Here is a 12885-nt window from a genome sequence, read left to right as displayed (position 1 = left end):
TTGAGCCTGATTGCTTGTAATTGGATAATTGGAGTGGCATTAGTGTTCTAAACACTTACCTTGACCCAAATCTATGTTCAATCCACTCCAATTAGGCCTTATTTTGCAAGAATTAGCACTAATTTGGTCTCTTTTATCTATTTTTTTCTCTTTTGAATGGATTATTAGGAGACCTAATTAGTGAAATCATTTAGGGACAATCACATCTTTGGATTAGCCCAAACATTGCTAATCTATCTATCAAATCTCCATGCTTAAACTCCTCACCAAATGAGGAGTAATTAGAGAACAAAGAGGAGAGTTAAGGAGTGATTAATAGTGAGATTAAGAAGATTAATCATTAGTTAAGTTAGAGTACCTCTAAATTACTAAAAATCCACTAATTTAGAGGTAAACTCTAACTTTAGCCCTTTTCCACCTACCTAGCATTAATGAAGGGGTATTAGTTGTCTCCCACTCACTTCCCTCCAAATTTAAAATTCAAATTCAAATTTTAAAATCCAAATTCAAATTTCAAGGCTTTTCTCTATGGTTTGTCCAACTCACCAAGATCCTCTTATTTTTCCTTCTAAACTCAATACTTGGGAGCGTCTTTAGGGTGTTTCCCTCATATCGAATAGTAGTGACATCTAAAGCATCTACAAAGGCATGAAAATGCCTAGACCAATCGAGCACTTGCAAGATTAGGGATACTATTGGCATTAGTTTCAGCCACTAAAAGGCTTTATTACATTCCTTTGTCCACTCATAGACTATATCTTAGGGGATGTGCTACATTAGCCAGGTATCGGAGAAGCTGACTATGGCAACGGATCTACCCAAGAAATCTGCTAAGCTACTTTGCATGACTGGATTGCTTAAAGTTGTCTCCATCATGTCTTCGAATGTTTGGAGGCGCCAAGCAGACATCCACTCTAGTAGCAAAAGATATGCTTTAGTGTTAGCCCTTTTTTGATGTCGAAGGCCAAGCCTTGAGTGCCTTCATGGTAATGGTGCCAGTATGGAAACGTCTCCAGTAGCGTGATGATTATATTGAAGAATCTGATGGTGGTGACCACCACAGGATCTAGCGCCTGATCAGATCTTCTAATGAATTCATGAATGAACTTTAACATGTTGGCTTTAGTGCATGGCTGTTGGGGCATTGGAGAAGCAAACCATGGGAAGTTGAAGAGAAGTTTCAAGTTCTTTATCTACTTGTGGAAAAGATTCCAGGCCCATTGGTAGTTATTCCGAGTTTATTTAGAGTGGGCGCGGTGTCTTGCAGTATTGTTTCTAAATGTATGACTTTAGCACGAAAGGTCACCGTCTTGCGAGGCTGGCTTTAAGGACTGGGGGAGGCCTAGTCGATGGGGGGGGTAATTCTAGAAGGGCATTGGATAGCAGGCCTAAGTTGAGTGTTAAGGTTGGAGGTGAGGGGGGGTTGGTGAGGGAGGTGGAATGGGGAGATGGATGGGTGTAGTATATTATGAGGGGAAGAGTGGGAGTGTTGTGGTGCCAGCTGGTGGGAATGGTTGTGTGCTGGTGCTTGGGTGAGAGGAGCTAGGGGGGGGGGAGATGAGGGTGGTGGTGGTTGAGGGGGTTGGGCTTGGGTCCACCATCGCCTCCGTTGTCATTGTCGTCATCTCGTCGTCATCATCTTCTTCATCTAAGTATTCGGGCCACGGGCTCGGAAGAAGACTTTGGCCTCTGTAGCTTCTTTGGGGGTAAAATCCATGGGGAACGCCACATGTGAGTCATCAAATTGCCTGATGCTCGTGGCTTGCATGACCTCCATGTGTAAATGACATCTGCGAGATAAAGAATGAGGAGGCTTGCTTCGGAGTATGGTGGGAGCTCATCTTGCCTCAGGGATTGATAGGATGCATGGACGATCTCCCAGCCTTTGCGGTGGAGGTCACGAAGGGCTTTGACTGTCCATTGGGATGGGTAGGGGTAAGGACAAAGCCCATCCGGGATGGAGAGGTCATTTTGGTCTATGGGCATCCCAAAGCATAGGAGGTGGGACCAGCTTGCTGAGGAGGTTCGCCTAGAGAGGGTGTGTAGGAAATTCGAGAAGATGTGGGAGTGGATGAAGGAAATCTAGAAGAAGAATTGAGCCAGGAGGGCGATGCTGTGCAGTGGGAGATTGGTGAGGATATTGGTGTATGTGGTGTAGGAGAGGGGTTCATCGATGAAGATGTTGTGTTGAAGCAAGTTGAGGCATACGGTCTTGTAATGGAGGTCAAGGAGAGTTGGTAGGAGCTCTGGGGAGGTATGGTGAGGAGAGGGAGCTCCATGTCCATTAAGGCATCAACCTTCTTCTTGATGGCACTAGAGGAGGGGCTAGAGGGCGTGGGTGGTGGTTGTGTGGCTCTTGCTTCTGCGGCTTCTAGCTACGCTTCTTTTTGGTGGAGTGTCTCCTCTGTAATCTTGCGCTAGTGCTGGAAGTCGAGAGTGGTTTTGTTTAGGGCCACTTCCATAGCTGTGGCCCTTTGTTGGAAGTCCTGGGCTACGGCTTAGGCGAGACAGAGGTCATGGGGTGGTTAGCCCGCTCTGTTGCCTCCTATGCTGCTTGGAGCTGGTGTTAGAGTTCTGAAATGGAGGAGAGGGCATTGACCAATAGCTGCTCCTTTTCATCGAGGACCCACTGAAGATGAACATTAGGAATTTTTTGGACCAACAGAGGGCCTCTTGGATTAACTTTTGATTAGGAATGGACCAATAGGAAGAGGGCTGGTGGGTGCACATTTTTGACTTCTTTGACCCTAGGGGGCCTAGGCTTTGGTTTGCTAATGGGGCCTAATTACTACTCTTGTCCCCCTACCTCTTGGGCCCAAACTTAGAGGTCCCCCCACCTAGAATCGCGCAGATTAAAAACCCTAAAAATTGAAAATTTTTAATTTTTTTTCCAAAACTGTGTTTTCCCTCTCAAACTTCCCCCCAACATACTCTAGGTTTTGGAAAGCTCATTTTAAACCTCTTTCTTCCTCTTCTAAGCTCTCCATTGCTGCAGAAACTCCATACCTCTCAAGCTCTCTCTCCTTGTCAAGCTCCCTCTCCCTCTTTCTTCCTTTTCTAAGCTCTCCATTGCTGTAGAAACTCCATCCCTCTCAAGCTCTCCCTCCTTCTCAAGCTCCATCAGTCTCAAGCTCGCTCTCCCTCTTTCTTCCTTTTCTAAGCTCTCCATTGCTGTAGAAACTCCATCCCTCTCAAGCTCTCCCTCCTTCTCAAGCTCCCTCCCTCTCAATCTCCCTCTCTCTCTCTCTCTCAAGCTTTCTCCCTCTCCATTGCTGCAGAAACTCTATCCCTCTTTAGTCTACTCTAGGTTCAGGAAGCCTATTCTCAAACTCTAACCCTCTTTTGAGCTTTCCATTGCTGCACTGAAAACCCTGAACTTTCTCTCCTCTCCACTCCTCTGTTGTAAAACAAGCTTTTCTTTTCCCTTCTTCTCTTTCCTTACCACCATGGCCTCTTCCAATAATGTGAGAAGACCTAGGGAGAAGGTGGAAGAGCTTGTACTGCATAACACAAGAGATGAGAATGGAGTTTCGGCTCTAACAAGATTCAGGGTTGGGGCTTGGGTCTACATGCAGGCAAGCTCTAAAAGGGACCACATCGAGTGCGTCAACTGGGGAATATGCTACATCATTGGAAGGGGCAGCTATAAGACTTCAAGCATACTAAGAAGGAAGGACTAGTTGCCATAGTGCAACATGTGTATACCCTTGGAGACCTGTACATTCAAGGCCAACGACCAAGGTTTTCTTCAAATTGTCAGCGTAACATAAAAACAGCTTTAACAACATGCTAATATTGGATTTTTTGTTTCAAATTTTTTGTCTCTCTGCAGAGATTTTGCCCTCTAATTATGTTGAGGAACAACCACTCCAAAGCCTCACTGGAGTTTTCTATGATATGCATGCATCCATTGGAGAGGCAATGTTTGTATCTCAAATACTAATGCTCAATAAGCCCTCAAAACAAGCCATAACTTCTTTCCCATAATGGCATAAGAACCTTGAGTAGCTTCCAATCCTTATGCATCCAATTTCTAAGGGTATAAGGCTGTCCACAATGAATTTACAGTAATATCCAGCAAGATAATTCACTATTCATGACCCTCGTTGGACTTCCAAAATGCATCCTTACAATGTAGAAGCGGGTTGCCCAGAAGCTTCTTCCTTAGGTAGCCCTCACCATTTTACCAAGTGCTCCACTAATGTACAGTTGTGAAGAACTCTTTATCTTACCCAAAATTGCTTCCCTGCATATACTCAATCATCCTCTCCTCATTTACTAGAGGTAATTAATCTTGCACAAATACCTCCGGCCCAAGGTAAGCTTTGAGATGTGATACATGGAATATATCATGAATCTTTGAGGTTGATGGAAGTGCCAATTGATAAGCAACTTCACCAACACACCTCACCACTTTGTATGGCCCATAGTAGCAATGAGCTAACTTGGTATTTGTCATGCCATTGAAAGAACCATATCTTGTCTTAGGAATCCTCATCAAGAATACCCAATCACCTTCCATGATCTCCAATGGCCTCCGATGAGCATTAGCATAATGTCTCATCCTTTCTTGAGCTTGCTTCATATTAGCTTTGCATTGTTGCAAGAGTGCATCCAACTTTTCCATCTCCTCTTTTGCATTAGGATTCACACCTTCTTGCTTTTGAACCATCATTGGCATATTCACTTTGTACCCATAGAGTGCCTCAAAAGGTGACATGCCAATTCTCTCATGATATATGCTATTATGAGCAAACTCAAAAAGCGGCAACCACTCAAACACCTTGCGTATCATGGAAATAGTGCCTTAAGTAAGTTTCCACCCACTTGTTCACCCTCTCGGATTGTCCATTAGTTTCAAGGTGACAGGTGGTGCTAGGTGTCAAAACAGTCCCCATGATCTCAAACAACATCCTCCAAAATGAACTTATAAACTTCACATCTCGGTCACTAACAGTTTGTTGTGGCACTCCATGTAACTTGAACACATGATCCACATACTATTTTGCAACCATAGATGCTGAAAATTTGACCTTGGAAGGAATAAAATATGCCACTTTTGTCAAGCGGTTTACCACCACATATATACTATCCAATCCTCTCCTTGTAGTATGAGGAAGCCCTGTGATGAAATCCATGGACATGTGTGTCCATTTTCCATCAGGAATAGGCAAAGGCTGAAGCAAACCACTGGCTTATGCATGGGATCCTTGTTTTGACAAGGAAAGCAACTTGTCACAAAAGTATACACATGTTTCCACATTCTTTTATAATAAAAACTCTTCCGCGCCTTCTCAAAGGTCTTTGGTTTGCTTCTTGTCTTGCTTCCGATGTGCCCACTTCGTACTCAAGAGCTTCCTTGTAGTTCCCCTTGTTGAGTTTCGCCTTTGGCACCATCTCAATTTCTCAAAAGACTTTGTAAGGGTTCCCAAACTCCAAATTTAATGATCTTTGGCTTTATAGAGAGGTATTTGAATGCTCTATCCACGTATGTAGTTGCCTTTGACTCGATCAACCCTATACTATTCTTTGTTTTGACTTTTTTTTTTTGGAAAAAATCAACTTTATCGCCAAAGTGACCAAATCTCAATCAAACGGAGGCCGATTTTGGAAGTCCTTAGCTTGATGGAATTCTCTCAATAAGCCTTACGCATCCATGTCAATTCCTTGACCACATTTGACTGGCAACTATTCTCTATTTTGATTTCTTTGACTAGTCAACTATGGCCATTTGACCAAGTTAACGGTACCAAAATCAAGAGCCCTTTGTTTGTCGAGGAGCTAATGGTGTGTGAAATGTCCTAACATGCTCAAATCTCCCACTTAATTCTCTGTTTTTGACTAGGCACCCCTTTTGTCTTGCGGGTAGACTTGTCGATTAGAGAAGTGAACGGAGTTGGAATCGAACATTTGAGGGCTCTAAACATAGCCCTTGGAGACTAGAATGAAACTACGTAAACACCTTGAAAGCAGCACTACCCTCTCGGAATGAATTAGGGTTTAATGACGTAGCAGTAGAAAACTATCAAGATTCTCTCCAATTGCTGTCCGCACTTCCCCTTTGCATTGGTAATGTCTTGGACCCATTTAAAGGCATGAACCTCATCAATTTGTATCTTGGCATCCAAATGTAACCTCAAGTGCCTTGCATAAGTTCTTTTTGCAAAAAATTCGACAACACCTTTGTTTTTGCAACAAAATCTCAATATAAACTCGATTGAAATTCAATTGTTGCAACACTATATCCCATGCTTGCCAAATCTTTGTCCAACAAAATGCATCTGTTATAAGCACTTGGAAGTCGATGGGTGTAGAGCTTAGCTTTGAATCTCGCTAATCTCCAGGCCAAGCTCTTCCAACCCCCTTACTCAAGTTTAAAATTCGAGAGCAAGTGCTTGGACAAAGTCTTCACCACCATTGTACCTAATCCTCTTCCTTACCACTTTACCAAGGCACTCATGGCAAGGAAGATTCAAGCAAACTCTCCCCTTGGCCTCTCCGCCTATATACCAAGGTACTCCTCTACCACAAACTAGATTCTACAACAAAAATAGCTTGTAAAATAAAAGAGTAGAAGTAAGAGTTCACTTATAAATGGCACTTATAGATGCATGCCAATTTCCATCAATACAAGAATTTAATGGGGTGATGATGAGGATTGCAAGGGTGAGCTTCATAAAGATGTCTTCCAAGCACCACTTCAATCACTTGCCATTCACAATGCTCAAACATGTGCCTCTTCATAAGAGCATATAACATACCTCTCATATTATTTGCATCACATGATCAATGGCATACATCTGCATTCCGTACTCATATGAACCCATAGCATGATTCATGCATGTCATGTGACATCTCATAGCATGAAAATGGCTATAAATGGCATCTACAACTTTCCAATGGCATGTAACAATGCATGAAAAATCTTAATGCCACCAATTGAATTGTGGTAATCCTTAATTACCAACAAGCAATGCTGAAAATGGATCCAAATCCCCCAAATGTTGCTTAGGGTTTCCCTAATGCTTCAATTAAAGATACAAGATTGCATTTGGTCATCATGAAAATCCCCATACAATCAAGAATGGCATGGAGGTTCCATTACTCATGTATCTTGACCAAATGGCTTGCAAATGCATCAATGGTGCTTAAATGTGGAAAGTAAAGCTTATATTGAAAGAGGATGCTCTCTTAATTGAAAAATACATAAATTTTCAGTCCAAAGAAAACCAAAAACTCACCATTGTTCCAAGCTTTACAAGACTTTATTGAAAGAGGATGCTCTCTTAATTGAAAAATACATAAATTTTCAGTCCAAAGAAAACCAAAAACTCACCATTGTTCCAAGCTTTACAAGACTTGAGACCATTCAAGAGAAAGGCATCATTGGAAGACCATCTAGTTGAAAGCAATCATGGAAACCTTGATTTGAAGCAAATGTAATCGAATGGACATGATTGTGGCCCTAATGATGCAGAAAATCGTGTAGCACTTTCAGCTCTTCACGGTTGAAATCACCAAGAAAATCAACACCATTAATCTTATTATGCCTCATAAGCTTCTTGTGCATCTTATTAGGCTCCAACTCCTCACGAAATCATGCAGAATGTTGACATCGCAATAGTCCTTCATGGCCAAAAAAAAAGGTGAAGAAATAGCTCCAAACAAGCTTATCTTAGGCCTCACCATCCTTGACATGCTTAATGAAGCCCCAAAAACCCAAGGAAAGGAGCAAAATCAGTGCAGGAGATGCATCCTGATGGCCAAAAGATCTCCATGAAATGATGCATTGTCGAGCTTGATTGATTGCTAGTATCTCGATCATACAAAGCCCTAGGCTAATGCTACAGCTCCATCACAAACTGTAGGGCTATTTCCCTCAAGATCAAGCAAGAAAAGGGAAGAAGATTAAACATTTTTAGATCAACTAACTAATCAAGATTAGCAATTTTCCCAATTTTTGGTCCCAAGATTTAAAATTAGGAGCGGATCTCTCCTAATCTGGTCCTCTACCATCCATGGCCCTAAAACTTAGGAAAAAGGTGAATCAAAAGATTAATTCCACTCAAGCAAGATTAATTCCACTCAACAAGATCATCATGTACCCATTTCTTGATCAAGAAAATCAACAAATCTAATAATTTCTCAAGTTTTCTTGAAACTAAGATAGAAATGGATCAAAGACATGGCTCTCATACTAATGAAAGAAAGAAGCATCTAGATTAACCTGGATTTAGCCTTGGATTAGCCTAGATTAAGAGGATTAGCCTAGGTTTAAAGAGTAAGATACTTGTGTATTCATGATTATCAAAAGGTACCAAAAATATGGTGTATGTGGCCTATATACATGACTCCCTTTCACACTATCATAAGTGTTGTCCATGGGCATGGTCAATTGGCCTATATACATGACTCCCTTTCACACTATCATAAGTGTTATCCATGGGCATGGTCAATTGGCCTTGGGCCCATTATTCATATGAGACCATTTCACTTTGTTATAACATGATTAGAGAAGAGTAATGATATCACTAGCATGTAATTAGCATCATTTAGTTGAAAGAGTATCATTTAGTCATACATTTATGAAAGAAAGATTTTATTCAAGATCAGGAATGCTTCTATGACTCTCCATAGCATGAAATTGATGGGAAAAACAAAGGAAAGGTTGTCGTTCATGTATTTAGATGCTTCTTAATCCAATCTTGGAAGATATTTATAAAGATTAGCATGGGAATAATGACATTAACCCTAAGTTCATCCTATCTTATTCCAAGATGTAAGAAATGCATAGAGTTTGAAGAAAAAAGTAATTCATTCCCAGTATGAGGCATTAAGCAAGCAAGAAATAAGTTGAACTAAGAATTGATGTGAGCATTGGGACCTTGAAAATGATCAATGGTGGGCCGTTAGTAGGCACACTCATGAATGGCGCCATTTTTTCTCCCTTCATGAAGAAACAACTTAGAATAAGCCTCACCTTGGCCTAATGGCTCCAAAAACCTTCCAAAATCCTAGCAATCTAACAAAGAAGATTCACTTGACCAAAACTAGTCCACCCCATTCTCCCATATCAAGGGTGCCCCCACAATTTGTTGAAAATTAGCTAATTTTGCTCATATTTGGCTCAAATCTCGCTTTGATGCCCGATTTGTTTTGAAGATCCCATGGACATGAATGCTACCTAAATTAGAGTTTCTTCATGCCCTAGCATCTCAGCATGAAGTATTTACATGTTTGAATCAAAATTTTCAAGAAGATTTGATACAAAATCAAGAACCTTTGAATGAACATGAAAATGATGCTAAAATTTCTAGGATCAAGTACAAGAACTATAAAGATCAAAGCAAAGCTCTGATATCAATGCAAGAAAGGAGTGCACCGTATAGGGATGGAGTGCACACATTCTGGCATTCAGTACATGGAATGCACACACAAGGGTAGACAAACCACAAAAGTAATTAGCTTCAAGAGAAGATTGTATATTCCAAAAGTTACTAATGAAATATGTCCATGGGCTTATCTACCTGGGCCCTTTTCACACTACACTTATTAGTGGCCTTTTACACTTGACCACGACCTTTGGCCCATACAATAATATACAAGAAATGTGTAACAAAGCTACAATTTTTTAAACTTAGAGAGAGAGAGAGGGGGGGAGGGACAAAGGGAAAATATTTTTTTTAAAGAAAAGAAATTTTTTAAAAAGAACATGAAAAAACATCGTACCTCTTTGCATCTACAGCAAAGGCTTATGTTTTAAATGTGGAGATAAATGGAGCAAGAATCACTACAAGACATGCAAGGCAAAGAAGTTATCCTTGAGTATGATTCTCATGGGACAAGATGATGAGGTATACGTGAGGATGAATCAAAAGATTTTGTGGATTACAATGAGCATAATGATGAAAATTATGATTATATAGAGGGAGTTTCCTCTTGATCCTGGTGGAGCTCATGATGAGAGTCATGACAATGGATTACCCACTACTTTATGTGTTACGGATTCATTAAAGCATAATGCTACCTTGTGTTCACTCTCTAATGATGAATCAAAATATTTTGTGGATTACAATGAGCATAATGATGAAAATTATGATTATATAGAGGGAGTTTCCTCTTGATCCTGGTGGAGCTCATGATGAGAGTCATGACAATGGATTACCCACTACTTTATGTGTTACGGATTCATCAAAGCATAATGCTACCTTGTGTTCACTCTCTAATGATGGATATGTTGGTTGTTGCAAGGGTATAAATACCTTAAGGCTCAAAGCTACAATAAATGGGAGGGTGGTACATGTGTTAGAGGATAGTGGTAGCACACATATTTTTGTGAACCGAAAATCAATGTGAACAACCTCAGGTTGTATCCTATGACCTTACCTTCTTTGCATATGGTTCAAGTGGAAAATGGAGCAAAGGAAGATTGTATAATTTTTGCAAAATGAGGTGGATGTCATGTTCTCAAATAAATACACATGTAAAGTTAATCTACTAGTGTTGGACATGGGGCCAAATAGACATTGTGATGGGTTGCAATTGGTTGTCCACACTTTGTGCCTTTAACATGAATTTGTAGCAATGTTTCATGAGATTTATGTATGAATAAGGGTATGTCCCATTAAGGGTATTTTGCTTCTCCAAGTTGACATTGATAAATGGCACAAAACTCAAGAATGAGCTCATGTAAATGGAGTGTATTTATGCATTACAGCTTTGCGAAGGTGAAGCTATTGATGGTGATAAGAAAGTAACGCATGAGGGCATGGCTAAGCTTTTAGAAGAGTATAAAGAGGTGTTTCAAATTCCCAAAACCTTACCACCAAAGAGATATTTTAATCATGGTATTGAGGTTGAACCAAATGCAAAGGTGATTCAACAAGCCTCTATATAGGCTCTCTAAGGTGGAAAAAGATGAAGTGGCAAGTCAAGTCAAGGAACTCTTGGATACGAGATGGGTGGAACCAAGTCAATCATGCCATTTTCTAAACTCGTATCTTTGGTGAAGAAGATAGATGGGACAATCCATATGTTCATTGACTATTGTAATCTTAACAAGGTCATCAAGTATAGATTTCTCATACCCCATGTGTGGATGATCTTCTTGATGAACTCAAGGATGCCAAGTATTTCTCTAAGATTGATTTAAGGTTGGGGTACCATGAAATGAGAATGAAGGAGTGTGAGAGTTCAAGAACAGAAAGAGGGCTATTTCATTTTATGGTTACACCATTTGGATTGTGCAATGCACCCACTACTTCTCTAAGATCAATTTGAGTTTGGGGTACCATCAAATTAGAATGAAGGAGGGTGAGACTTCAACAACATTAAGAACAAAAAGAGGGCTATTTCAAGTCCTTCTCTAAGATTGATTTGAGATCAAGGTACCATCTAATTAGAATGGAGGGTGAGAGTTCAACAATGTTTAGAATGAAAAGAGGGCTATTTCATTTTATGGTTATACCATTTGGATTGTGCAATGCACCTTCTACTTTCCAAGAATTGAACAAAGTACTACAAACCTTCCTCCTTAATTTTGTGTTGGTGTTCTTTTAGAATATCCTCATCTATAGCCAGGGAGTGGATGAGCATTTGATGCATGTTAGAGAAGTGCTTGAGGTGTTAAAGAGCAACCACTTGTATGTAAATGAGAGTAAATTTATTTTTATGGCTCACGAAGTGGAGTAACTTGGTCACATTATGAGTAAAGAAGGAATCAAAGTGGATCCTAAGAAGGTTGAGTGTGTGAAGAAGTGGCCTACACCTACAAATATGCCTCAACTAAGGGAATTCTTAGGTTTATCTTTTTTTACATAGAAGATTCATGAAGAGGTATGCAAAGAGTTATAGCCCCTCTTACCGCCGACAAGCTTAAGAAAGAAGCCTTGTTTTAGGATGCAATAGAAAATAAGAGCTTTGAGGAGCTCAAAAAGATGTTCACTATTGCGGTTTACCTAGATTTCACTAGGCCACCGATGCATGTGGAAAAGGAATTGGGGTAGTTTTGTACCAAGATCATGGTGTGTTTGCTAATGAAAGCCGCAAGTTGAGGGAGAAGGAGATGCAAATGCATGTGTATGATCAAGAGATGGTTGCTATTTTTCATGCTATCAAGAAGTGGCTGGGAGTCACTTTTATGTGAGAAGTGATCATCGAGTGTTGTTTTGTCTCCTAAGCAAAAGGCGCTGGTTGGCCACTTTGCATAGTATGATTTTGAGATTACATATACAAAGGGAAAAAAAATTTGGTGTTGATGCTCTATCTAGAATGTGGGTATGCTCTGTCAGCAATATTTGAAGTGCATAAAGAATGGATCATGGAAATTCAAGAGGAGTATCTCTTGGGGATGAGGAAGTTCACAAATGATACAAAAATTACAACATGGTTCTCATGATGATTTGGTTCATTTTAAGCTTTAAAATGGTTTTAAGGTTAAAATGGTCTCTAGTACAATAAGGAAAGAGTCTATTTTGTGTGCCCATGTCGGAATACAAGCAAAAATTGATGGAATAAATACATTGATCTCCTATTGCGGGGCATTTGGGTTTTTTAAAGACCTATGATAAGTTAAAAAGGAGCTTTTATTAGGAAGGGATGTGGAAGGACATACATACATACATTTGTGTCAAAGTGCATGCCTTGTCAACCCAATAAGGATCCAACACATAAGCCCAGGGGTTCAGTCTTTGCATATTCCCAGAGGGGAAGTGGACACACATTGCTATGGACTTTATCACTGGACTTCCTCATAGAAAGAAGGGATGTGACAGCTTATATATAGTTATGGTTGGATAGATTAACAAAGGCAAGAAATTTTTGGAGTATGTGTTCAAATTGCATGGTATACTAGAGCAAATTATTAGTATCAATGATGTTAAGTTC

This window comes from Cibotium barometz, chromosome 24 (assembly GCF_041138505.1).
Source record: "Cibotium barometz isolate CiBa-2024 chromosome 24, ASM4113850v1, whole genome shotgun sequence".
NCBI lineage: Eukaryota > Viridiplantae > Streptophyta > Polypodiopsida > Cyatheales > Cibotiaceae > Cibotium > Cibotium barometz.
Note: the sequence above shows the minus strand (reverse complement) of the source record.